Source organism: Panthera tigris, chromosome X (genome assembly GCF_018350195.1).
Source record: "Panthera tigris isolate Pti1 chromosome X, P.tigris_Pti1_mat1.1, whole genome shotgun sequence".
NCBI classification, from domain to species: domain Eukaryota; kingdom Metazoa; phylum Chordata; class Mammalia; order Carnivora; family Felidae; genus Panthera; species Panthera tigris.
This window is the reverse complement of record NC_056677.1, coordinates 87,785,118-87,805,534: the sequence shown is the minus strand read 5'-3', so window position 1 is coordinate 87,805,534 and position 20,417 is coordinate 87,785,118. Positions and strand designations below refer to the sequence as shown.

The window sequence follows — 20,417 nt, the reverse complement described above, 5'->3', positions numbered from 1 at the left end:
ATTAATCAAAAAGCCTTTCTCCCCTTCACACCTTGTGGTTGACAAATGCTTGAGTTTATTTTCCTGCACTAATAAGGAGAACCAAGTGACCACCTCGGAGTCCTGGTTTACTGGTCGACATTACTATTCCAGCTCATAATACTGGCCCATGCCAGTCACATATTATCCACTGAAATCTCTTGTCCTGGACTATGATGAGCCTGAGGCTGTGCAAAATTCTCAATCTCCATTCTCCAATATTGGTCTGTATTTTACTTCAAGGTAAAATATAGGGGCTGCACCTATTTCACCTCTAGTGGAAGGAAAATCAGGCCATATTTCAAGCTAACTCTCTGGCTTTTGAAGTGATTCCATTCTGAGAGCCTGTGTAAAAAACAAGAGTGAGCTGCAGAAGAATGTAACTTCTCGGTGCAGAATAATAAGTTCTTCAGAGTGTGAACTTTAATTACTTCCTGTTACCACTCATGGAAATTCCTGTTCTATCCCATTTCTAGTAAACTGAGTTACTAGAAACAAATGATGCTAGTATCCACTTCCTTCCCCCACCTCCAGAAAACCCCTCATCTCATCAAGCTCCATGAGAAATGATTTCAACCATTCAACTTACTCAGCAATAGTTGCTGATCAATACTGACAACATATCACCTTGTGGTTTCAGCTGGATTTTATTATAAGACACCCACTGAATTAGCACAAACCTACTATGGAACTCACCTCCCCATGTGTCTTAAAATGTAACAAGATGCAAATCAACATCCAGATATAAATTAGCAAGGTGAGGAGCCAGAAATTTTCAGACCTGGTAGTCTTCATTCTGGTACATGTTTTGGAGAGTAAAAGAAGTCATCCAATTAACATGAAACTAATCTCTTGGCCAACCTATCTCTTCTGCCACAGATATTTCTGAGCTGAACATACAGATACTGCCACGGGTCTTCTGTTAAATAAAACCAACACAGAGAAATGTTCTAACCTAGCCTTAACTAAGGACAAAACTATCTGACAAAAAATGTTAATCCTATTTATAGAAAAAGAAAAACATCATTTGCTTTTGAATAACTTTTGTTCATCATCTTACTAGCACTGGATACCCTCACCAGGGCTTGAAAATTTTGATTCTGCCACTGATATTTGTTCAGATTTTGTCAATCAGTGACCTCTGCCTAGCCTTCTCACAGGATACTTAAACACTGAGTACAATTATACCTTGTGAATAAGTACAGTAGATGCATCCCTAAAAGCTGTTTCTAAATCAAACCTTTTAAGTGCATGAAGATAACTAGCTATTTAAGGGAAATCTAAAGGAAACTGGGCTGTAGAAGTAGAGTCTTTTTGTAAAATAGCCATTCTCAGTTGGTCTGGAATGTTCAGATGTTTGGATAACCGCTTTCTTAAACCGTGAGACATGTGATATTCTTATTTTATAATTCACAGGTGCTTCAAAATTGTTGGCTGGCAATATGTAGCTTATATTATCTATCAGCTTTCACCTATAGAGATGAAAAAGTAAACCAATTACAATGTGCATATATCACAGAACCTTAAAATTGGAAGAGACTTTAGTTAGAGATGATGGATTCCAACTTTTGTTCCAGGCAGGAATACTGCCTTTGATAGCCCCACTGATCAAATTCAACATGTCCATAAGTGAATTTTTTATTCTCCCCCAACCCCCCCCCCCCAAAAAAAACCCAAAACACCTGCTCTTCTTCCAATTTTCCCTATGGGATGAATATCACTATCCAAGCCTGGAAACCTAGGGGTCTTTTCATTTACATGGTTATCATGTAAATGATAATGACATGGTTATCACCACAACCACTGGTGGCTTCCAGAACATTCTGTTTTATTTCATTTACATATCTGTCTCCAGCTAACTCTCTCTGCTCCTTGAGGGCATCGACTATTTCATATTTTTATTCATAGCATGGTGCCTCATACATGCTAGGTATTCAATAATTGTTAAATGAAAGATCCCTTAAAGTACAAGTTGGAAGAAAGGACCTAGCATTTATTGAGCACCTCTTGTATTCTGAGTACTGTTAAGCACTTTACACACATTATTTCATTAAATTCTATCAAGAAGCCTGTGAGGAGGGGCATTTAGGTGGCTCAGTTGGTTAAGCGTCTGACTCTGGATTTCAGCTCAGGTCATGATCTCATGGTTTGTGAGATCGAGCCCCACATCTGGCTCCCCACTGAATGCAGTGCATGCTCGGGGTTCTCTCTCTCTCCCTCCCTCCCTTTGCTCCTCCCCTGCTCGCTCGCTCTCTCTCTCTCAAAATAAATAAATAAAACTTTAAAAAAAGAGAGAGAGAGAGAATCCTGTAAGGAAGGTACTACCATGCCCCTATTATAGTTAGGAAATTGGGGCTCAGCATTGTTAAGTAAATCAACCAGGAATTATACATACCCACAGCATTGGGTCAGTCTAATGCCAGCGCCTGTGCTCTTTCCCCTACACCTTTATTTCAATCATCCCACCTCCCTCACTGAAGTTTATCTTGACTATTTACAAGAGTGTTTCTAAACAGCATGTTTCCACTTCTATTTTTGTCTCTCTGTGTCCCTCCCAGTTTCTCTGATTCTTCCTCTCATTCCAAGTCCCCTCCAGAATCATATCTTTTTCTTCTAGGCCCAATGCCACTTCACACTGCATTTCTATTACTACCTCTTCCAGAACTGGATGTCTGCATTCTTTAACATCTGCATTGAAAGCTACCTGGGAGAATTGAGTAAGCCTCCCTCCAAAATGACAGTTGGTCAGGGGCATCTGGGTGGCTCATTTGGTTAAGTCCGACTTTGGCTTAAGTCATGATCTCACGGTTCATGAGTTCGAGCCCCGCATCAAGCTCTGTGCTGACAGCTCAGAGCCTGGACCATGGTTCGGATTCTGTATCTCCCTCTCTCTCTGTCCCTCTCCCACTCAAGCGCTCGCTCTCTCTCTCTCTCTCTCTCTCTCTCTCAAAAATAAACATTAAATTTTTTTTTTTTAAAAATTGACAGTTGGTCAGAAGCATTGCTAAAGATGTCTATTCATTCAAAGCTATACAAAAACAATTAGAGTACTTGTGGTACTCCTCTAAGTCTTACTTAGGAGGGTGCCATACAAACCCTTCTCTACAAGCCAAAAAGCTCTTCGAATTTCCCTGAAACCATAAATACTGCTCCTGAGTAAGTGTGACACTTGAACCTCACTATGAAATTAAGCTTGGGAAAGTATGCTATGGGTCAGCATTGCCTTGAATAAGGTCAAAATAGGATTTTTAACCAGGGATTTCTGAACTTCCTAGAACAGTTTAAAGAATGTTGTGTGTTTGTCATATCTGCATTCTCATGGGGAGAGGGTTGTCCACAGCATTCAAAATGTTCTCAAAAGATTCCTTGACAGGGGCGCTTGGGTGGTTCAGTTGGTTTCGTGACCAACCCTTGATTTGGGCTCTGGTCATGATCTCACAGTTCATGGGTTCGAGCAGCATCAGGCTCTGTGCTGACAGTGAGGAGCCTACTTGGGATTCGCTTTCTCCCTCTCTCTCTCTCTGCCTTTCTCCCACTTGCACTCACTCTCTCCCTTTCTCTCTAAATAAATAAATAAGCATTTTTAAAAAGCAAGAAAAGGGGCATCAGTTGAGCATCTGACTCTTATTTCAGCTCAGGTCATGATCCCAGGGTCGTTGGATGAAGTCCTACATTGGGCTCCATGCTGAGTGTGGAGCCTGCTTGGAATTCTCTCTCTCCCTCCCTCTCCCTCTTCCCCTCTCCCCCACTCATGCTCTCTCTCAAATAAAAAATGGAAAAAACATTTTTAAAAAGCAAGAAAAAAGAGTAATTGACAGAGAAAGTCAAACACTAGTGCTCTAAAATAACCCACCTTAATGATTTTCAGCTCTACAAAGAATAATAGAGGATGGTTACAATTTGTTGCTTATGGTAAGGAATTTTTCTATACTGCTTCTATTCTGTTTTATCTTCAAGTCACAATTGCTTCAGCTGAGACTGTGGGACTGAATTTTTTTCTCAACTTCTTCAAACATCTGTTCATCTCATCTCTCATTCATGAGGCCACCTTGTTCTGGTCACTCCTAATATTTCAGCATCCTTTCAACTATGCCCATTTTCACTACCTTCCTGATTATCTAACCACATTTCCCCGTAAAATTTATCTGGCATTTACTATGTGCCAGACACTAAATAATACCCTTTATATGCCTTATCTCATTTAATTTTCACAACAATCCTCTAAAAGGTAGGTAGTATTATTATCAAAAAAAGTAACTTCTCCCAGACCACACTTATTTGCAAGTAGCAGAACTAAGATTCAAACCTAGAATAAAACTGAGAATCCAGAAATAACCTGATATATTCCTATATTTACAGGCAAGTGACTTTTGATGAGGATTCCAAGTCCACTCAGTGAGGAAAGAATAATCTTTTCAACAAATGGTATTGGGGCAACTCCATATCCACATGCAAGATGATGAAGTTAGAGCCCTACCTCACACCATATAAAAAAATTAACTAAAAACAAATCAACAACCTAAATGAAAGTGTAGAAGCTATAAAACTCTTGGAAGGAAACATAGGTGTAAATCTTTGTGAAATTAAATTAAGCAAGGGTTTCTTACATGATACCAAATGTACAAGCAACCAAAGAAAAAAATAGATAAATCTGACTTCATCAAAATTTAAAACTTCTGTGTTGCAAACCATCAAGAAGGTGAAAAGACAGCTCACAGAATGGGAAAAAATACTTGCAGGTCATAGATGTGACACAGGTCTAGTATCTAGAAATATACAGAACTCTTAAAACGCAACAATAAAAAGACCAAGAAAGTGGGCAAAGGATCTGAATTGATATTTCTCCAAAGATGATTTACAAATAAATGATTAGTAAGCATATGAAAAGATACTCAACATCATAAGCCATCAGGGATATGCAAATAAAAACCACACTGAAACACCACTTCATACTCATTGGGATGCCTATATTACTACTTCATACCCACCAGGATGACTATAATTTTAAAAAATAGCAGCTGTCAGCCAGGATTTGGAAATACTGCAACCTTCATACATTGCTGGTGGAAATGTAAGATGGTGCAGCTGCTTTAGGAAATAGTCTGGCAATTCTTCCAATGGTTAAATGTAGAGTTAGCATATAAGCTAGAAGAACTGAAGATGTGATCACTCAAAAACTTGCACACAAATGTTCATAGCAGCATCATTCATAATAGCCAAGTGGTAGAAATAGTCCAAATGTCCATCAACTGATGAACGGATAAACAAATGTGGTATGTCCATACAATGGAATATTATTCATCAAGAACAAGTAATAAAGTACTGACACATACTACAACATAGATGAGCTTTAAAAGCATTATGCTAAAAATCATATGATTCTTTTTATATGCGATGCCAGAATAGGCAAATCCATAAGAACGAAGGTAGATTAGTGGATGCCAAGGGCTGGGGAGAGAAAAGGATGGGGTGTGTGTGTGACTGCTAATGGGTACAGAGTCTCTTTGGGGGATGATGATAACGTTCAGGAATTAGTGGTGATGGTTGCATGACTTTGTGAATATAGTTAAATCCACCAAATTGTATGCTGTCAAACAGTGAAGATATTATGACACATGAATTACATCTGAATTTAAAACAAACAAACAAAAAAGATTCAAACCCAGGTCTGACCCTGGAGTATGAACAGTTCACCACTGTACTACACTGCCATCTATGCAACTATGTAGTCATTCTAAATCCTACTGGATTGCTTACTCCTGCCAATTGTTTTTCTAGGTCAGGGTTTGGCAATCCCCTGGAACACCTCTAATGATCAGTGGATGTCAGAAAGCTCTCAGCTCCCAACTTTTATTCGTTTACATAATACAAGACTCCTAACAAAAATACTTGACTCCTACATCACAAAATAATTTCAGAAAGGACAGGGGGAAACAGTATGGCAGAAATGAAACAACGGCAAAGTATTGCAACTTCAAAAAGTCTGTGAATCACTAATCTATGCAGAATTAGAGAGCGCACTAAAAGATAAAGACAGGATGTGAACCTGATAGAGTGTGAACTGATAACAGGTAATCATGAAGCTTTAGCCAGGAAACACAAGAGTTTGTCATAAAAATGCACTGATGAAATGGCTGGGCAGGCTGGTCTACCAAGTGCCATGTTAAGAAACAAATGCCCACATGTACATACACTGATTTGTTCATTTAGTTACTGCCATGTAGTCAAATATGTACATTTACGTATTTGCCCTTGCTCTATTATAAAACTGTTTCTGTCTGCTCTTTCTTCACCCTGAACCTCCTTCAGGCTGAGAGCCCTGAAAAACAGAAGTCTATGAGAAAAAAAAAAAAGTAAGAAGGTATCATAAGGTTGTGTGAGTAAGTAGAAATACAAAAAGAGGAGCTTTGGTACAGGTGATTAAGATAAAAATAATGCATTCTATGCTTATGAAATGAAAGATTGATTTCAGCATGATCTGCACTTGGCAGAATTCTATTACTTCAAATGTGATTTGAACATAATTAAATGTCCCCTTATTTCAGCAGTTATATTCCATCCAGTTTTCATCTTCTAGGTCTGCAGAGCATGGCCCAGGGCTCTCATTACCTCCCTGAGAAGCCATGGTCCCCCCTTCTTCACAGAGAAACTGTGAGTGTGAAACCAAGCCTGACCTCTGGGCTGTAGAATGAGGATTGAGCTGAGCTGTAGGACTTGTTTAAAAAAGAAATTAATGTAAAATAAACATTCTCCAGGATATTAGCGTGAATGTCCCATGAGCTTTTCCTTTAAAACACTACAAACCCTGCCTTAGGGGAGGAGAGAATGAGTCCCGGCTTTAGTCTGATGTTTCCTTAACTATAAAGTGTCGTTCAAGTTGGACTAGAATCACCGGACGATCTCTTTAAGATGCTTTCCAGCTCTGACATCCTATTATTACAGAGCTCTTGCTATCTGTTCCCACATAGGAAAGACACCATGGCTTATTGAAAACTAGCTCCTCAAAACACAAATCTTATTTATTAGTGTGACTAGAAAGGCTGACCAGTGAAGGGCATCATCATGAAAGGAACAAAATGCATTACTTTGGCTAAGGCAAGATGCTGAATGACAGTGGCTAGTTTTGCCTGGTGTATACACCTCAAGGAAGATATAATGGGTGCTCCTAGAGGACAAGGAAAGGGGAGAGGAGTCCCATGGGAGGACAAACCAATGAGAACACCTTTTGAAACTGAAAAGGAAGACAACCTTATCCCGGAATGCAATTAGTAGGAAAGGACCCCTTGAAGCTGAAAAGATCATTTGGGAACCTAAAAGGCAACCAAGGCATAGAATTCTCACCCTAAAGGGGCACAGACTGCAAACAGAAACCCAGAAAAAAAGAGGCTAGGTGGTCAGTAAGCATAACTAATAATAACAGCCATCTCACATTTGCATACCATTTTATACTTTCAAAATGGTTCCAAAGCCATTATCTCATTTGATCCTCATAATAGAGCCTCCTTAGAGTCCTGGCTCTAAACTGAATTAGCTGAGTGATCCTAGGTGAGACATTTAAACTATCTGGGCCACAGCCTCCTCATCTGTGGATTGAAAACTACCTGCCCTACCCAGCTCACAGGCTCTTATGAAGATCACATGTGGATAAAATAAAATTATTAACTGGCTTTACAAATACAGATATTCTCATCATACGTTCACAGATGACAGATACAAAACAAGTTATTGAGGAAAGCAGCAAATGTTTGGAAAATCGTCCAAACACATGGTTGGCATGATGGAGAACAGTCACACTCCCCCGCGAGTTTTCTGGAGGACCATGTGTCTGATTATGGTATTTCTTATGTTCATATGTCTCCCCTGTTAGAATGGAGCCCCCCCCCCCCACCAAGGGAAGAACTGTTTCTCTCCTTCCTTTCAGCTTTTATCATGCTCAGGACTAGAGGTTGATTACCGACTGACAGCACCAGAGTCAGTTCCTATCTAAAAGATTAAAGCCTAATTAATATTTTATAGCATGTGGATTTAATGATGTTTTCTTTACAATGATTAGCTCCTAAATCCAACCATTGGCCATTTCATATAATATGGTCATCATAAACATTAAAATGAATATCACAAGGGGCGCCTGGGTGGCTCTGTCAGTTAAGCATCTGACTTCGGCTCAGGTCATGAATTTGTGGTTCATGGGTTCGAGCCCTGCATTGGGCTCTGTGCTGACAGCTCAGAGCCTGGAACCTGCTTTGGTTTGTGTTTCTCCCTGGCTCTCTGTACCTCCTTGGCTCTCTCTCTCTCTCAAAAATAAATAGACATTAAAAACATTTTTAATAAAAAAATGAATATCACAATAGCAGAACAAAAAAGTCCTAAATTTACTACAAATGCGGGAGATTAATGTAGGGAACCAAGGAAAGGATTTGCCAAGGTGACACATGATAATTGACAGGAATCCTAAGTATAGTTCATAACACCTTTATCTTAATGCGAAATACACTGGCAGTTGCAAGGTTGGAGAACAGACTTAATCTACCTTCTGCTACCAGTACAGGTTTCCATCTAGGACTGCTTTTCCCAACCTATCTAACCCAGTGAAATATTTGCAAATTTTTAAATGCTCAGCGACACACCTGGATGGGAAGTCCTCTCTACTTCTACAGGATAAAATTGGCAATATATGTATGTAGGGCATACTGTTGAATGTTAGGCTGAGAGCACCCCAAGTTCAGGTCAGAAACAAGGGACAGAGAACAGAAGCCTATTTGAAATCAAGCTTCTACTCCCTGAGGAATCACATGGATCCTAGCAACACTGAACAAAGGGCTATAGACAAAGCAATTGAGGATTCGGACCGTAAACCATTTTGCTATCTCTGGGCCGTATACATTCAGACACGTCACTGTCTTACATTAGTGTTGTCTACCATGCCTGGACATTATGTTCCTAACTGGAAAAACTGTAAATGCTGAAATTTTCCTTTTCAGGAGGATTTTCGTTTGTATAATGGGTTTGTTATCAGATCATTTGGTCTCTGTAAGAGAAAAGATCCAAAGCCTGGGGATGCTGTTCATCAACCAGTGGAGTCTGACCTGCAGGAAAGAGTATGAGACAAAGCCCAAGGTCAAGCAGTCATAGCTCTGCAAGGAGACAAGAACCCAAGTAGGCTAAGTCTTACTAAGGATATTTTGCTAACCCACTTAAACCGAACCCACACCCTTGTGTGCACTCAGGTGAGCCCTACATGGAGCAGGGAGTGGTGGGATGTTGGTACGTTGCTCCAAACCCCTCCACCACTCATACTTTAACCATCTAGCAGTGTTAGAAGCTCATAGGATTTCTAAGGGAAATGCAGGAACTGGGCGATCGATTACTGAAAAAATTATGTCCATCTATGGTCAATGGAGAAGGGGAAGATGGAAAAGGAGAAATAGTAGGAGGAGCCACAGACCTCTAGTGCCTGTGGAAGACTTTTAGGAGAGCTTTCATTGATGGAAAATAGGAAAACATACTGATCCTTGGAAGAGAGGGGAAATAAAGAGGGGGCTAGTAGTTTGCACAGGGGGCTAATTGGGAGTTGGAGTTTCTGGTCCCAACACCACTGATCTGGTCTTCCCATTCATTAGCATGATCCAATATGCTGGTTGAGAAACACTTCTCTAGTCTCTTCCCTACACTGCTCAGTGATGAACACAACATTTTTCAAGAGACCCGAAATACAGAGATTCCCGCAATACCATCTGGGTACCAACACTACATTCCTCAAAAAGTGAACCACGGGAGACCCTTTTGAACTGCTGTGTATCCAGCAACAACATGTTACACGTCATAATCTGACAATGCCATGCCCTAAGTCAAGACCCCCAGCTCAAGTGAGGAGGCGTTTCTCAAACACAGTGCCCTGTCTTCCCCTTTGCACGCAAAAGAAGATGAAAAATGCGAAACGGAAATGGAGCACCCCCTGGCCTCCACTAGCAGCTAAATCACATGGCCCCACAGCTAGGGAGTTACCAAGATCCCTAAAGATTGAATGACAGACACACAAGAGGCCAATCAGGTACCTCTGGGAACACCCATTCGAGACACACTCATGCCTCAGACCTGCCTTTGCCTCTTTTGGGGGGCTCTGTGTCCCTGGTGGGAAAGAGAGAACCTGAGTGCTAAGAGACAGACAGAAAAGAGGGCATTCTCCCCCTCTTCACCACGCCAGTGGGGTTTGCTGAGTAGCAAAGACATACTCCTTCTGCTGTTTCCTTCTCAACTGTCATGGTGCCAGCAGATTTTATGGGAGGAGGGATGAGGGAATGGACGGGCTCACTACCCAGAGCAATTTTTGGATGCAATTATGAGACTCCACTGGCACTGCTTTAGGATCTGCAAGTTGGAGCAAGTTGCCCTGCTCTTAGAGGAGGGATTAACTAAACCAATTTCAGCTAAATCAATTTGCACTGTTCAGATGATACTGTTCATGAAGCAACCAAGTCACTCTGATTTGTGGCAGGGCTTCCCAGGGGTGGCCCTGCAAGGTACAACATGCTCAAGGAGAAGTCTAGCAGTCATGAGAGAGGGAGGGGGAAAATTACCCCCTTCATGTCCCTAAGCCTCTACCCCTGCCTCACTCCTCCCTGTCCTACTCCTGGAGCTGCAAGTATGGAGGCAGGCCTCAAATAAGCAGGACAAAATACCAGGCCAAGACTGGGGCCTCAGCCCAGCCAGCAGAGGACTCTTCACATTGTAGGTGCTTAATAAATACAGTTGACTCACCGCTGGTAGATGCTAATCATGCTTATATTGCCATGCCTGAAATGATTTCTGCCACTTTTCAGTAGAAATTAACTGCCCCCATACAGGCTAAAAATGGGTGAGGTTATGTTTTCAAAGGGAGTCTGACTCAGATTGTTGGGTTGGAGTACATTAGATATGATTTAAGCCTTGACTTAAAATAATCACTCTTACTCTGTATGCCTAGTGTTATGCATGTTTTCATTCAGTCGTAGATGCATTAGGAACAAAAACAAAACAAAACAAAAGAGACATGGGACCTAAGTATGCTGATAGATTTGGCTCCCAGGGGGGCTAATAATGGCAAATGAAGGTTTCCAGTAAACTGGGGTTCCTACTTACACCCAGTCAAATCCATTATCCCAATAAAAGGTAAATGAAGTACTTTATTTGAAAAGTATAATGCTGAGTGTTTATAGAACCCTTTCATCTTCAAAGGACCAAGCCGAGACTCACAATACCCAGCACACAATATTATGCCTTTTACACAAGTGCATCAACTATGAAAGAAAGGTCATAGGAATGTCCTAAGGCCAAAAAGCCAAAGTAACATCAGATTTGGGGTAAACTCTCTGATCTTCCTGACTCCTAGACCTGTACTTCCACCACACAAATCAAGTCATGAGGAACAATCAGGAAAAATATAATTCACATCATGTATCTGTATTATGTTAATTGATTGGGCAGGAATATATATAAATAGCAAAGACTGTTTCCCCCTGGGGGCAGTGATGAGTGGAGAGGGGTGAAAAGCGGGATGTGAGGGTTGGGGTAATCAGCTGGGGTTAAGCCAGACAGAGGGGAGGGATCTCCCCATTCAGCATTCCCCTTCTATTGGAACATTGCCAGAGAAGTGATGAGAGAGAATACTGGGAGGGAACAGAATAGGGTTAAAGGCAGCCCTTATGGCCCAACTTGAGAATCCAAGGAATCAACCCACACACATTACATGTCTATTTACACAGTCTCCACTATATTCCTGCATAAGGGCTCCTGCTCACAAACACACAATCATCACTATCCACTCACCCCACACTCGGAAATCCTCAAAAAGGCAAACTGGTTGAGAAGCAAGAGGCTGCAGAGCTGGGAGGCAGAGCACACGGGTTGATGGGGGGCACTCTGGGGAATGGGTGGGTTCTGGTGGGAGATTTGGGTGGGCAGGTAGATGTGTGAGGAGGCAGGAAGAAGGCAATTGAACGTGAAGGCGGGTAGGGAAGTGTGGAAGAGAGAAAGTGGAGAAACCAAAGACCCCAGGATCCCAATGTCCTTCTCTGCGGGGTTGGGGGGTGGGGGGCGAGCCCTCCAAGAAATAATGTGCTATACACACAGTACTAAGTAACCTAAACCTTATCATCACCAAAAATGTTTCTGAAAATCGACTCCGCCGTTATTTACTTAATTCTTACGAGCCAGGAATGGAAAAACCCCACCTCTCCCCGGTTCGGTGGCAGTCTGTCCTCTGGACAAATGTTAAGTTTTCCCTCTCCCACTGAGCCGGTTTCGCAGCTAGGCCAGAAATAAGGAACCACCCAGACGGAGACCGGAGGATCGCTGCCCTGGCAGAAAAGGGATTAAGTTTCACGGGGCCTCCCCGCCGGCAGGGTGTCCGCAGCATCTCGGGCTGCTGCGGCAGCCACCGCCGGGCGGATGGCCGGCCGAGGGGCGCCGCCCGGGCCGAGGAGGCTGCGGGCCGCGGGAGCGTGGGAAGGCGGCGGTGCCCTTTCCCAGACTCGCGCCCAGGCGCCGGGGAGCCGCTCGACCGCCCGCGCCGGGCCGGCCGGTGCGCTGGAGGCCTCGGGCAGCCCCGGCCCCGCACCCCGGAGTGCAAACTCCTTCCCAAGAGGGCAGCGACGGGCGCCCCGGCCAGGCCGGGGGCCGCCGCCGTCGCGGCCGCCGCCACCTCCAGCCCCGCGGGCCCCGTCACCCCGCCCCGCCGAGCCCCAGAGTCCTCGGCCCGCGCCGGGCCCCAGCGGCACCTGAGAGGCGGCCGGAGCGGGAGCCGGAGCCCGGGCCGAGCCCTACGCGGGCGGTGGCGCTCGGCTCCCGGGGCCGCGGTGAGTGGGCGCGTTTTACCCATAGCGTTCCCGGGTGCCAGCCATCTCCTTGGAGCGCCCGAGGGCGCCGGGCGCTCGCCTGCCTCCGCTGGGAGCTGGCTCGGGCTCCGGCGCGAGCTCCCCGACCGCCGCCGCCGCCGCCGCCGCTCTAGGCCGCCGCCCGCCTTCGCTGCCGCCGCCGCCGCCGCGCAGCAGCCTGGATCCGCCCGCCCGCGCGGCCCGCCAGGGACAGCGCGGCGGCCGCGACGCTACCGTGGCTGGCTCTCCCGAGCCAAACTTAAGAGTTTTCGCCCCTCAGTCCAGGGGCAGCACCATGACACCACGGCGGCACCACACTGTCATTTCCGCCGCCGCAGAGGAAAAAAAAAAAAAAAAAGGCAATCCCTACGAAAAGGGGGGTGGGGGGCAAACAGGGTTACAGGGCTGGGGCTGACGCCCTGAGGGAGCACTGGGAAGGGCCCCGGCAGCAGGGGTGCTCGGCCACCTTCTCCGGCTCACCTTCCGCCGCCCCCGCCGCTCCCAGCTCCCCCAGCCCCTCCTGTGGAGGCGCATCTACATGTTTTCTCCCCTGGCAGGAGTGACCGGAGAAACCTGAGCAAGCAAAGACAGCGAGTGGGTGGGGTTCGGGTTACTACTGTACCTACCAGCTGATTCCAGCAGCCTTTTCTCCAGCGCCCTGTCATCTTGAAGGAAGACACACGGAGACGGGCCCGGGCGGGCGTGTGTGTGTGCGAGAGAGAGAGAGAGAGAGAGAGAGAGAGAGAGGGCGAGAGCGAGCGAGCGCAGAATGTGTGTGAAATGCAGAAGGAAGACTATGGCCAAACTCTTCTCCCACCCGCCAAACCCCTGGTCCCACAAACCACCGGGTTAGAGCATCGAAAAGGCTGCTGCAACCGCAAGAAGAGAGTGCCTAGGTCCACCGCACAGGTCCTCAGATGAAGCTGCTGGATGCAAAGTTAACTACAGAGTAAAACAAAAATAGTGGAGGAGACAGAAAAAGGCAGACAATTGAAGGAAACCCAACCCCTCTTTCTTTTTACAAAGGGAGAATGGCTAGGTTTTATTGGCCCTGGGCAGAAGTTGTGGGGATGGATTAAAGCCACAAAAATTTAAAAACAAAACAAAGCAAAACAAAAGAAAGTACGGTTTCATTTGCACATTCAAATCTTTGATGGGCAAAACCAGAGAGTCATTAAAGAGGACAATGGGACAGATGCCAGCTACCCAGGTACAATGTCGCTAATAAGCTAATGGGTTCATCTGGAACCGGAAGCCTCATTAGTCTGGAGCCAGTGTGTTGGCTGACCTGTCATTGGCTGGGAGACCACCACCCCACGCAAAAGGAGGATGGGAGAGTGAAGAAGGAGGAGGCCCTAGAGAAGATTCTGTACCTAGCATGAGGTAAAAGAGGAGATTAAGGGGCAAGAAGACAGAAAATGGGAGGAAACACCCCCCTCTCACATAGGCCTCCCATTAAGGCGCACGGAAAGGAGTCCAGAAAAATTAAGGTAGTTCTGGGTGTATCCCATCAGGGAACCAATAGCAATTAGCCAACACCCCTGTTAAACAATGTGCTAGAGATCACTGAGGTGGAAACAAAGGCAAAAATCACAACCAGGCTATCCTGATGAAAGTCTGACCCTAAGAGAAATAAAAGTTAATGAGTCACACCGAAAGCACAAGCAACGAAAGCAAAAAGAGACAGGTGGGACTACATCAGACTTAAAAAGTTCTGCACAGCAAAAGAACACAAATGGAGAGCAAATTTGGCAAACCATACATCTGATAAGGGGTTAGTATCCAAAATATACGAAGAACTCCCACAACCCAATAACAAAACAAATAACCCAACTAAAAAATGGGCAGGGGTGCCTGGGTAGCTCAGTCAGTTGAGTGGCTGACTTAGGCTCTGGTCTTGATCTCGCAGTTCGTGAGCCCGAGCCCCAGGTCGGGCTCTGTGCTGACAGCTCAGAGCCTGGAACTTGCTTTGGTTTCTGTGTCTCCCTCTCTCTCTGCTCCTCCCCCACTCACACTCTGTCTCTCTCTCAAAAAATAAATAATAAACACAAAAAATTTTTAAAACGGGCAAAGCACTTGAATAGGCATTTCTTCAAAGAAGATAGACAAATGACCAAGCATATGAAAAGATACTTAATATCAGTAATCATCAGAAAAAATGCAAATGCAATGAAGTATCACCTCACACTGGATAGTATGGTTGTTATTTAAAAATAAGCAACTGAACAGAAAATAATAAGTGTTGCTGAGGATCTGGAGAAATTGGAACCTTTGTACACTGTTGGTGGGAATGTAAAATGGTGCAGCCACTATGGAAAACAGTATAGGAGTTCCTCAAAAAATTAAAAAGAGCTACCATATGCATTAGCAATCCCACCTCTGGAAATATATCCAAAAGACTTGAAAGCAAAATCTCAAAGAGGTATTTGCACCCTCACATTCATTGCAGCACTATTAACAGTAAACAAGAGATAGAAGCAACCTAAATGTCCATGGACAGATTAAAGGATAAAGAAAATGTGGCATATATGTACAGTAGAATGTGGTATGTAAGGGCTCCTGGGTGGCTCAGTCAGTTAAACATCTGACTTTGATTTCGGCTCAGGTCATGATCTCACAGTTCCTGAGTTTGAGCCCTGCATCTGGCTTTGCACTGATCATGTGGAGCCTGCTTGGGATCCTCTCTCTCTCTCTGCCCCTCCCCCACATGCATACACACACACTCTATCTGTCTTTCTATCCCTCAAAAATAAATAAATAAATTTTAAACATTTTTTAAATAAAAAAAAGAATATGGCATATACAAGTCAGCCTGAAAAAAGAAGGAAATCCCATCACATGCTGAGACATGGATGAATCTTGAGGATAATGTGCTAAGTGAAACAAGTCAGTCACAGAAGGACAAAAACTGCATGATTCCTCTTATAGGAGGTATCTAAAATAAACTCATAGAAACTGAAAGTAGCACAGTGGGTGCGGTGAGGAGGTTGTTGTTCTATGGATGTAGAGTTTCAATCATGCAGGATTCGGGGTTCCGGAGGGTTCTGGGGAATCTGTTGCACAACAATGTGCACGTGGTTGACAATATTGTACTGTACCCTAAGAAATTGTTGAGAGGGTGAATTCTATGTTCTGTGTTTTTTGCCACAATGAAACATTTATTTTTTCAAAAGCTGAGTCAGAATGGGGCACCTGTCATACAGAGAAAGACAGATACCATATGGTTTCACTCTTATGTGGATCCTGAGAAACATAACAGAAACCCATGGGGGAGGGGAAGGAAAAAAAAAAAAAGAGGTTAGAGTGGGAGAGAGCCAAAGCATTAGAGACTGTTAAAAACTGAGAACAAACTGAGGGTTGATGGGGGGTGGGAGGGAGGGCAGGGTGGGTGATGGGTATTGAGGAGGGCACCTTTTGGGATGAGCACTGGGTGTTGTATGGAAACCAATTTGACAGTAAATTTCATATATTAAAAAATAAAAAAAAAAAAAAAAAAAAAAAGAATGGGGCACCTGGGTGGCTCAGTCGGTTAAGCGGCCGACTTCGGCTCGGGTCACGATCTCGCACTCTGTGAGTTCGAGCCCCGCGTCAGGCTCTGTGCTGACAGCTCAGAGCCTGGAGCCTGTTTCAGATTCTGTGTCTCCCTCTCTCTCTGACCCTCCCCTGTTCATGCTCTGTCTCTCCCTGTCTCAAAAATAAATAAACGTTAAAAAAATTTAAAAAAAAAAAAAAACAAAAAAAAAACAAAAGCTGAGTCAGAAGTAAACTGATCCTAGCCTAATGGAGGAGGGAATAAATAAGAATTTTTTTTTTATTCTTACAGCTTATTTATTTTGAGAGAGAGAGCATGCACAAGTGAGCAGTGGAGAGGCAGAGAGAGAAGAGAGAGAATCCCTAGCAGGCTCTGCGGTGCCAGCGCAGAGCCCAATGTGGGGCTCAAACCCATGAACCATGAGATCATGACCTGAGCCGAAATCAACAGACACTCAACCAATTGAGCCATCCAGGTGCCCAAGAATGTATATCTCATATATTTATCTCTCTCAAATATTGTTAAATGAAAAAAGCAAGTGATGTATGGTTTGCTATTCCTGTGTAAAAAAAGTGGGAGGGTATATGTCTAAGCATGCTTATATATGCATAGACTCTGCAGAAAGATACCTAAAAAATTGATTACACTGATTTCCTGGGGGTCAAGCATAGGAGGAAGTACTTAACATTGTATATGCCCTTTTGTAGTGTTTGAATTTTTTTTTAATAATGTCCATGTATTACCTTTTTGGAAACAACTTTAAAGGAACAAGTTGCATAGAGACAGAATAGAGAATAGAGGTTACCAGGGACTGAAGGAAAGGGAGAATAGGGAGTTACTGTTTAATGGTTACACAGTTTCTATTTGGAATAAGGAGAAAGTGCTGGAACTAGATAGTGGCGGGGCTTATACAGCATTGTGAATGTACTAACTGCCACTGAACTGTACACCCAAAAATGGCTAAAATGGCAACTTTTATGTTATACATGTTACCACAGTAAACAATTTTTTGAATTAGAAGAACAAGGAGGTATATAGAACAGGTAGAGATGGTTGTATTTGTGTAAGAAAATATACAGTTGACCTTGAACTACATGGGTCCACTTATACACAGATTTCTTTACAGTATAGTACTTTAATGTATTTTCCTTACTATTTTCTTAATTATATTTTCTTTTCTTTAGTTTACTTTATTTTAAGAATACAGCTGGGGCACCTGGTTGGCTCAGTTGGTTAAGTGTCTGACTCTTGATTTCCATTCAGGTCATGATCTCACTGTTCATGAGATGGAGCCCTGACTTGGGCTTGGCACTGGGCATGGAGTCTGCTTAGGATTCTCTCTTTCCCTCTGCCCCTCCCCCACACATGCACACTGTCTCTCTGTCTCTCTCTCTCAAAAAAAAAAAAAAAAAAGAATACAGCTATATTGTACACCCGAAACTCATATAACACTGTATGTTAACTATACTGGAATTAAAAGAAAAACTTAATAAAAAAAATGTTGAACAAAAAAAGAATACAGTATATAACGCTAATAACATACAAAATATACATTAATCGGTGGTTTATGTTATCAGTAAGGCTTCCAGTTGACAGTAGACTATTAGTTAAATTTCGGGGGAGTCAAAATTATACACGGATCTACAACTGCACAGGACTCTGTGCTTCTAACTTCTATGTTGTCCAAGGGCCAACCTATGTACATTCTGGGTAAATGCGTAGAAGAGAACTTGAGAGCATGCTACAAATAGCATGAGCCTGGAATTATAGGGGGTATTGAGAGGATTTTTCAGGTTTGATTCTATGTATGTTTTAATTGCTTAAATATCCTACAATGAGCATTTCTTTTATAGTGAAAGAATTTTTTAATTTTTTTAATGTTTATTTTTGAGAGAGAGAGAGAGAGAGAGCACGAGTGGGGGAGGGACAGAGAGAGAGGGAGACACAGAATACGAAGCATGCTCCAGGCTCTGAGCTATCAGCACAGAGCCTGGGGCAGGGCTTGAACCCACAAACTGTGAGATCATGACCTGAGCCAAAGCTGGACGCTTAACCAACTGAGCTACCCAGGCGCCCGTGTAGTGAAAATTTTTTTTAGGTTATGTCTCACAAAAACCCCAGGTTGAGTCAGAAGTCAATCAATCCCTTAGAATTCTTTAACCTCACTGGATGATCTCTGCAGAGAGCTAGAGAATTTTCTAAAACACAAAGTGACTACTTTGTCACAGACCCCAGAACCAAACCAGCTAGCTCTTGCCAGGACTGTCATTAAGAGGACATTTGCTTTTGGGGCACCTGGGTGGCTCAGTCGGTTAAGCATCTGACTCTTGGTTTTGGCTCAGGTCATGATCTCAGGGTTCATGAGTTCAAGCCCTGCATTAGGCTCTGTGCTGACAGCACGGAGCCTGCTTGGGATTCTCTCTCTCCCTCTCTCTCTGCTCCTCCCCCATTCGTTCTGTCTCTATCAAAATAAATAAATAGCTTTAAAGAGGACATTTGCTTTTATTTTTTTTTGATTTTTTTAATCTTTAATTTATTTTTGAGAGAGAGGGTGAGTTGGGGAGGGGCAGAGAGAGGAGAGAGAGACACACACAGAATCTGAAGCAGGCTCTAGGTTCTAGGCTCTGAGCTATCAGCACAGAGCCCGACTCAGGACTCGAGCACATGAACCACAGGATCATGACCTGAGCCAAAGTCAGACATTTAACCGACTGAGCCACCCAGGCACCCCAAGAGAACAATTGCTTTCAATAAAGACCTTTACCATTCTTCAGAGGCTGCTGTCTCCTTCACTTTTTACCAGTCTCCCCTCCACCTGAGTATCCAGTGCTTTCAAGCTAGTCCCTCTGACTGACCAGAGCTCTATACAGAGTGCTGGAACCCTATCTCCCCTCCCCAGACAGCGGCCCATATTCGGGACCTTTCCTTTCCCTAGTCAAAACTGAAAACAGCTTCTGGGTCCCTTTCACCAAAGACCTTACTGATTAAGGATTTCAATCGACTAATTTGAGCTAAATGTTAATAGCTTCGTTTGTCTCTCTATGACTAGATAATGTTTTAATTTTAACAGAGGCCTTCAATGTATTAACTCAAAGGAATGACTAATAGTGTGTGTGGGTGGGTATGAGGGGGTGGGGGAGATTTTGCTAATCACATCACATAAGCAGCTGCTTTGGAAATATCCCCACGTTTCAGTGGTTTTATGCAAATTATCACTGTAAATGTATTAAAGTACATGTTTTGTATCTGGCAGGAGATGCAAAGTGGGCTGTGAGTATGTGATGAAATTATTTGTTTATAATTATTTAATGGTTACCTTTGTATATAACATGCATTGATCCTATTACCAAAATAAATCAGGCCCAAAGGGGGGGGGGTGGGAAAGACGTTTGACAGATTCAGCTTGAGGTGTTTAATTGAATCAATCTGAAGCTGACTCACCACACCACAGTCCTAGAGTATGAAAGGGACAGTTCATGGGCTCTTTTTTTTTCAGCTAAGAATTGGCGAGGGGGAGAGGCAGAATGGCTCCAGATACTTTCTACAGAGAGAAGCACAGAGCCCGGTCTGTTTCAGAAGGAAAAAAACAGAGAACGGAGATTTTGTTGCACCAGAGAATTGTTGCTTCTGCAGAAGGGAACCTTCATACTGCTCTCAAAAGAAGCAGCTAGTTGTCTGAAATCCAGAGGTTTACCAAAGGCTTTTCTAACTAGGGAGCTCTTAACAGGATGGTGAGAAGAAAGGTACTTTGGCAAAGGCCCATCAATAGGACATTGTTCTAAAACTAGTTGTGAACCGGGCATTTCATGGCTTAAGAAACAGTGATTAAAAATAACTAGGGGGGCGCCTGGGTGGCTCAGTCGGTTGGGCGTCCGACTTCGGCTCAGGTCATGATCTCACGGTTCATGGGTTCGAGCCCCACATCGGGCTCTGTGCTGACAGCGCAGAGCCTGGAGCCTGCTTCAGATTCTGTGTCTCCCTCTCTCTCTGACCCTCCCCCGTTCATGCTCTGTCTC

At 43.7% G+C, this 20,417-nt stretch overlaps 1 protein-coding gene across 2 annotated transcripts in view; it reads right to left on the bottom strand.

Moving 5' to 3' along the window:
- Positions 1-13,580, bottom strand: part of MID2 (midline 2) — a 97,845-nt gene extending 84,265 nt beyond the window's left edge. For both annotated transcript variants that reach the window (XM_042975161.1, XM_042975162.1), the window contains exon 1: positions 13,496-13,580. The gene's annotated coding sequence lies outside the window, so the exon portion shown is untranslated. The remainder of the gene's footprint in view (positions 1-13,495) is intronic.
- Positions 13,581-20,417: the final 6,837 nt, after the last annotated feature.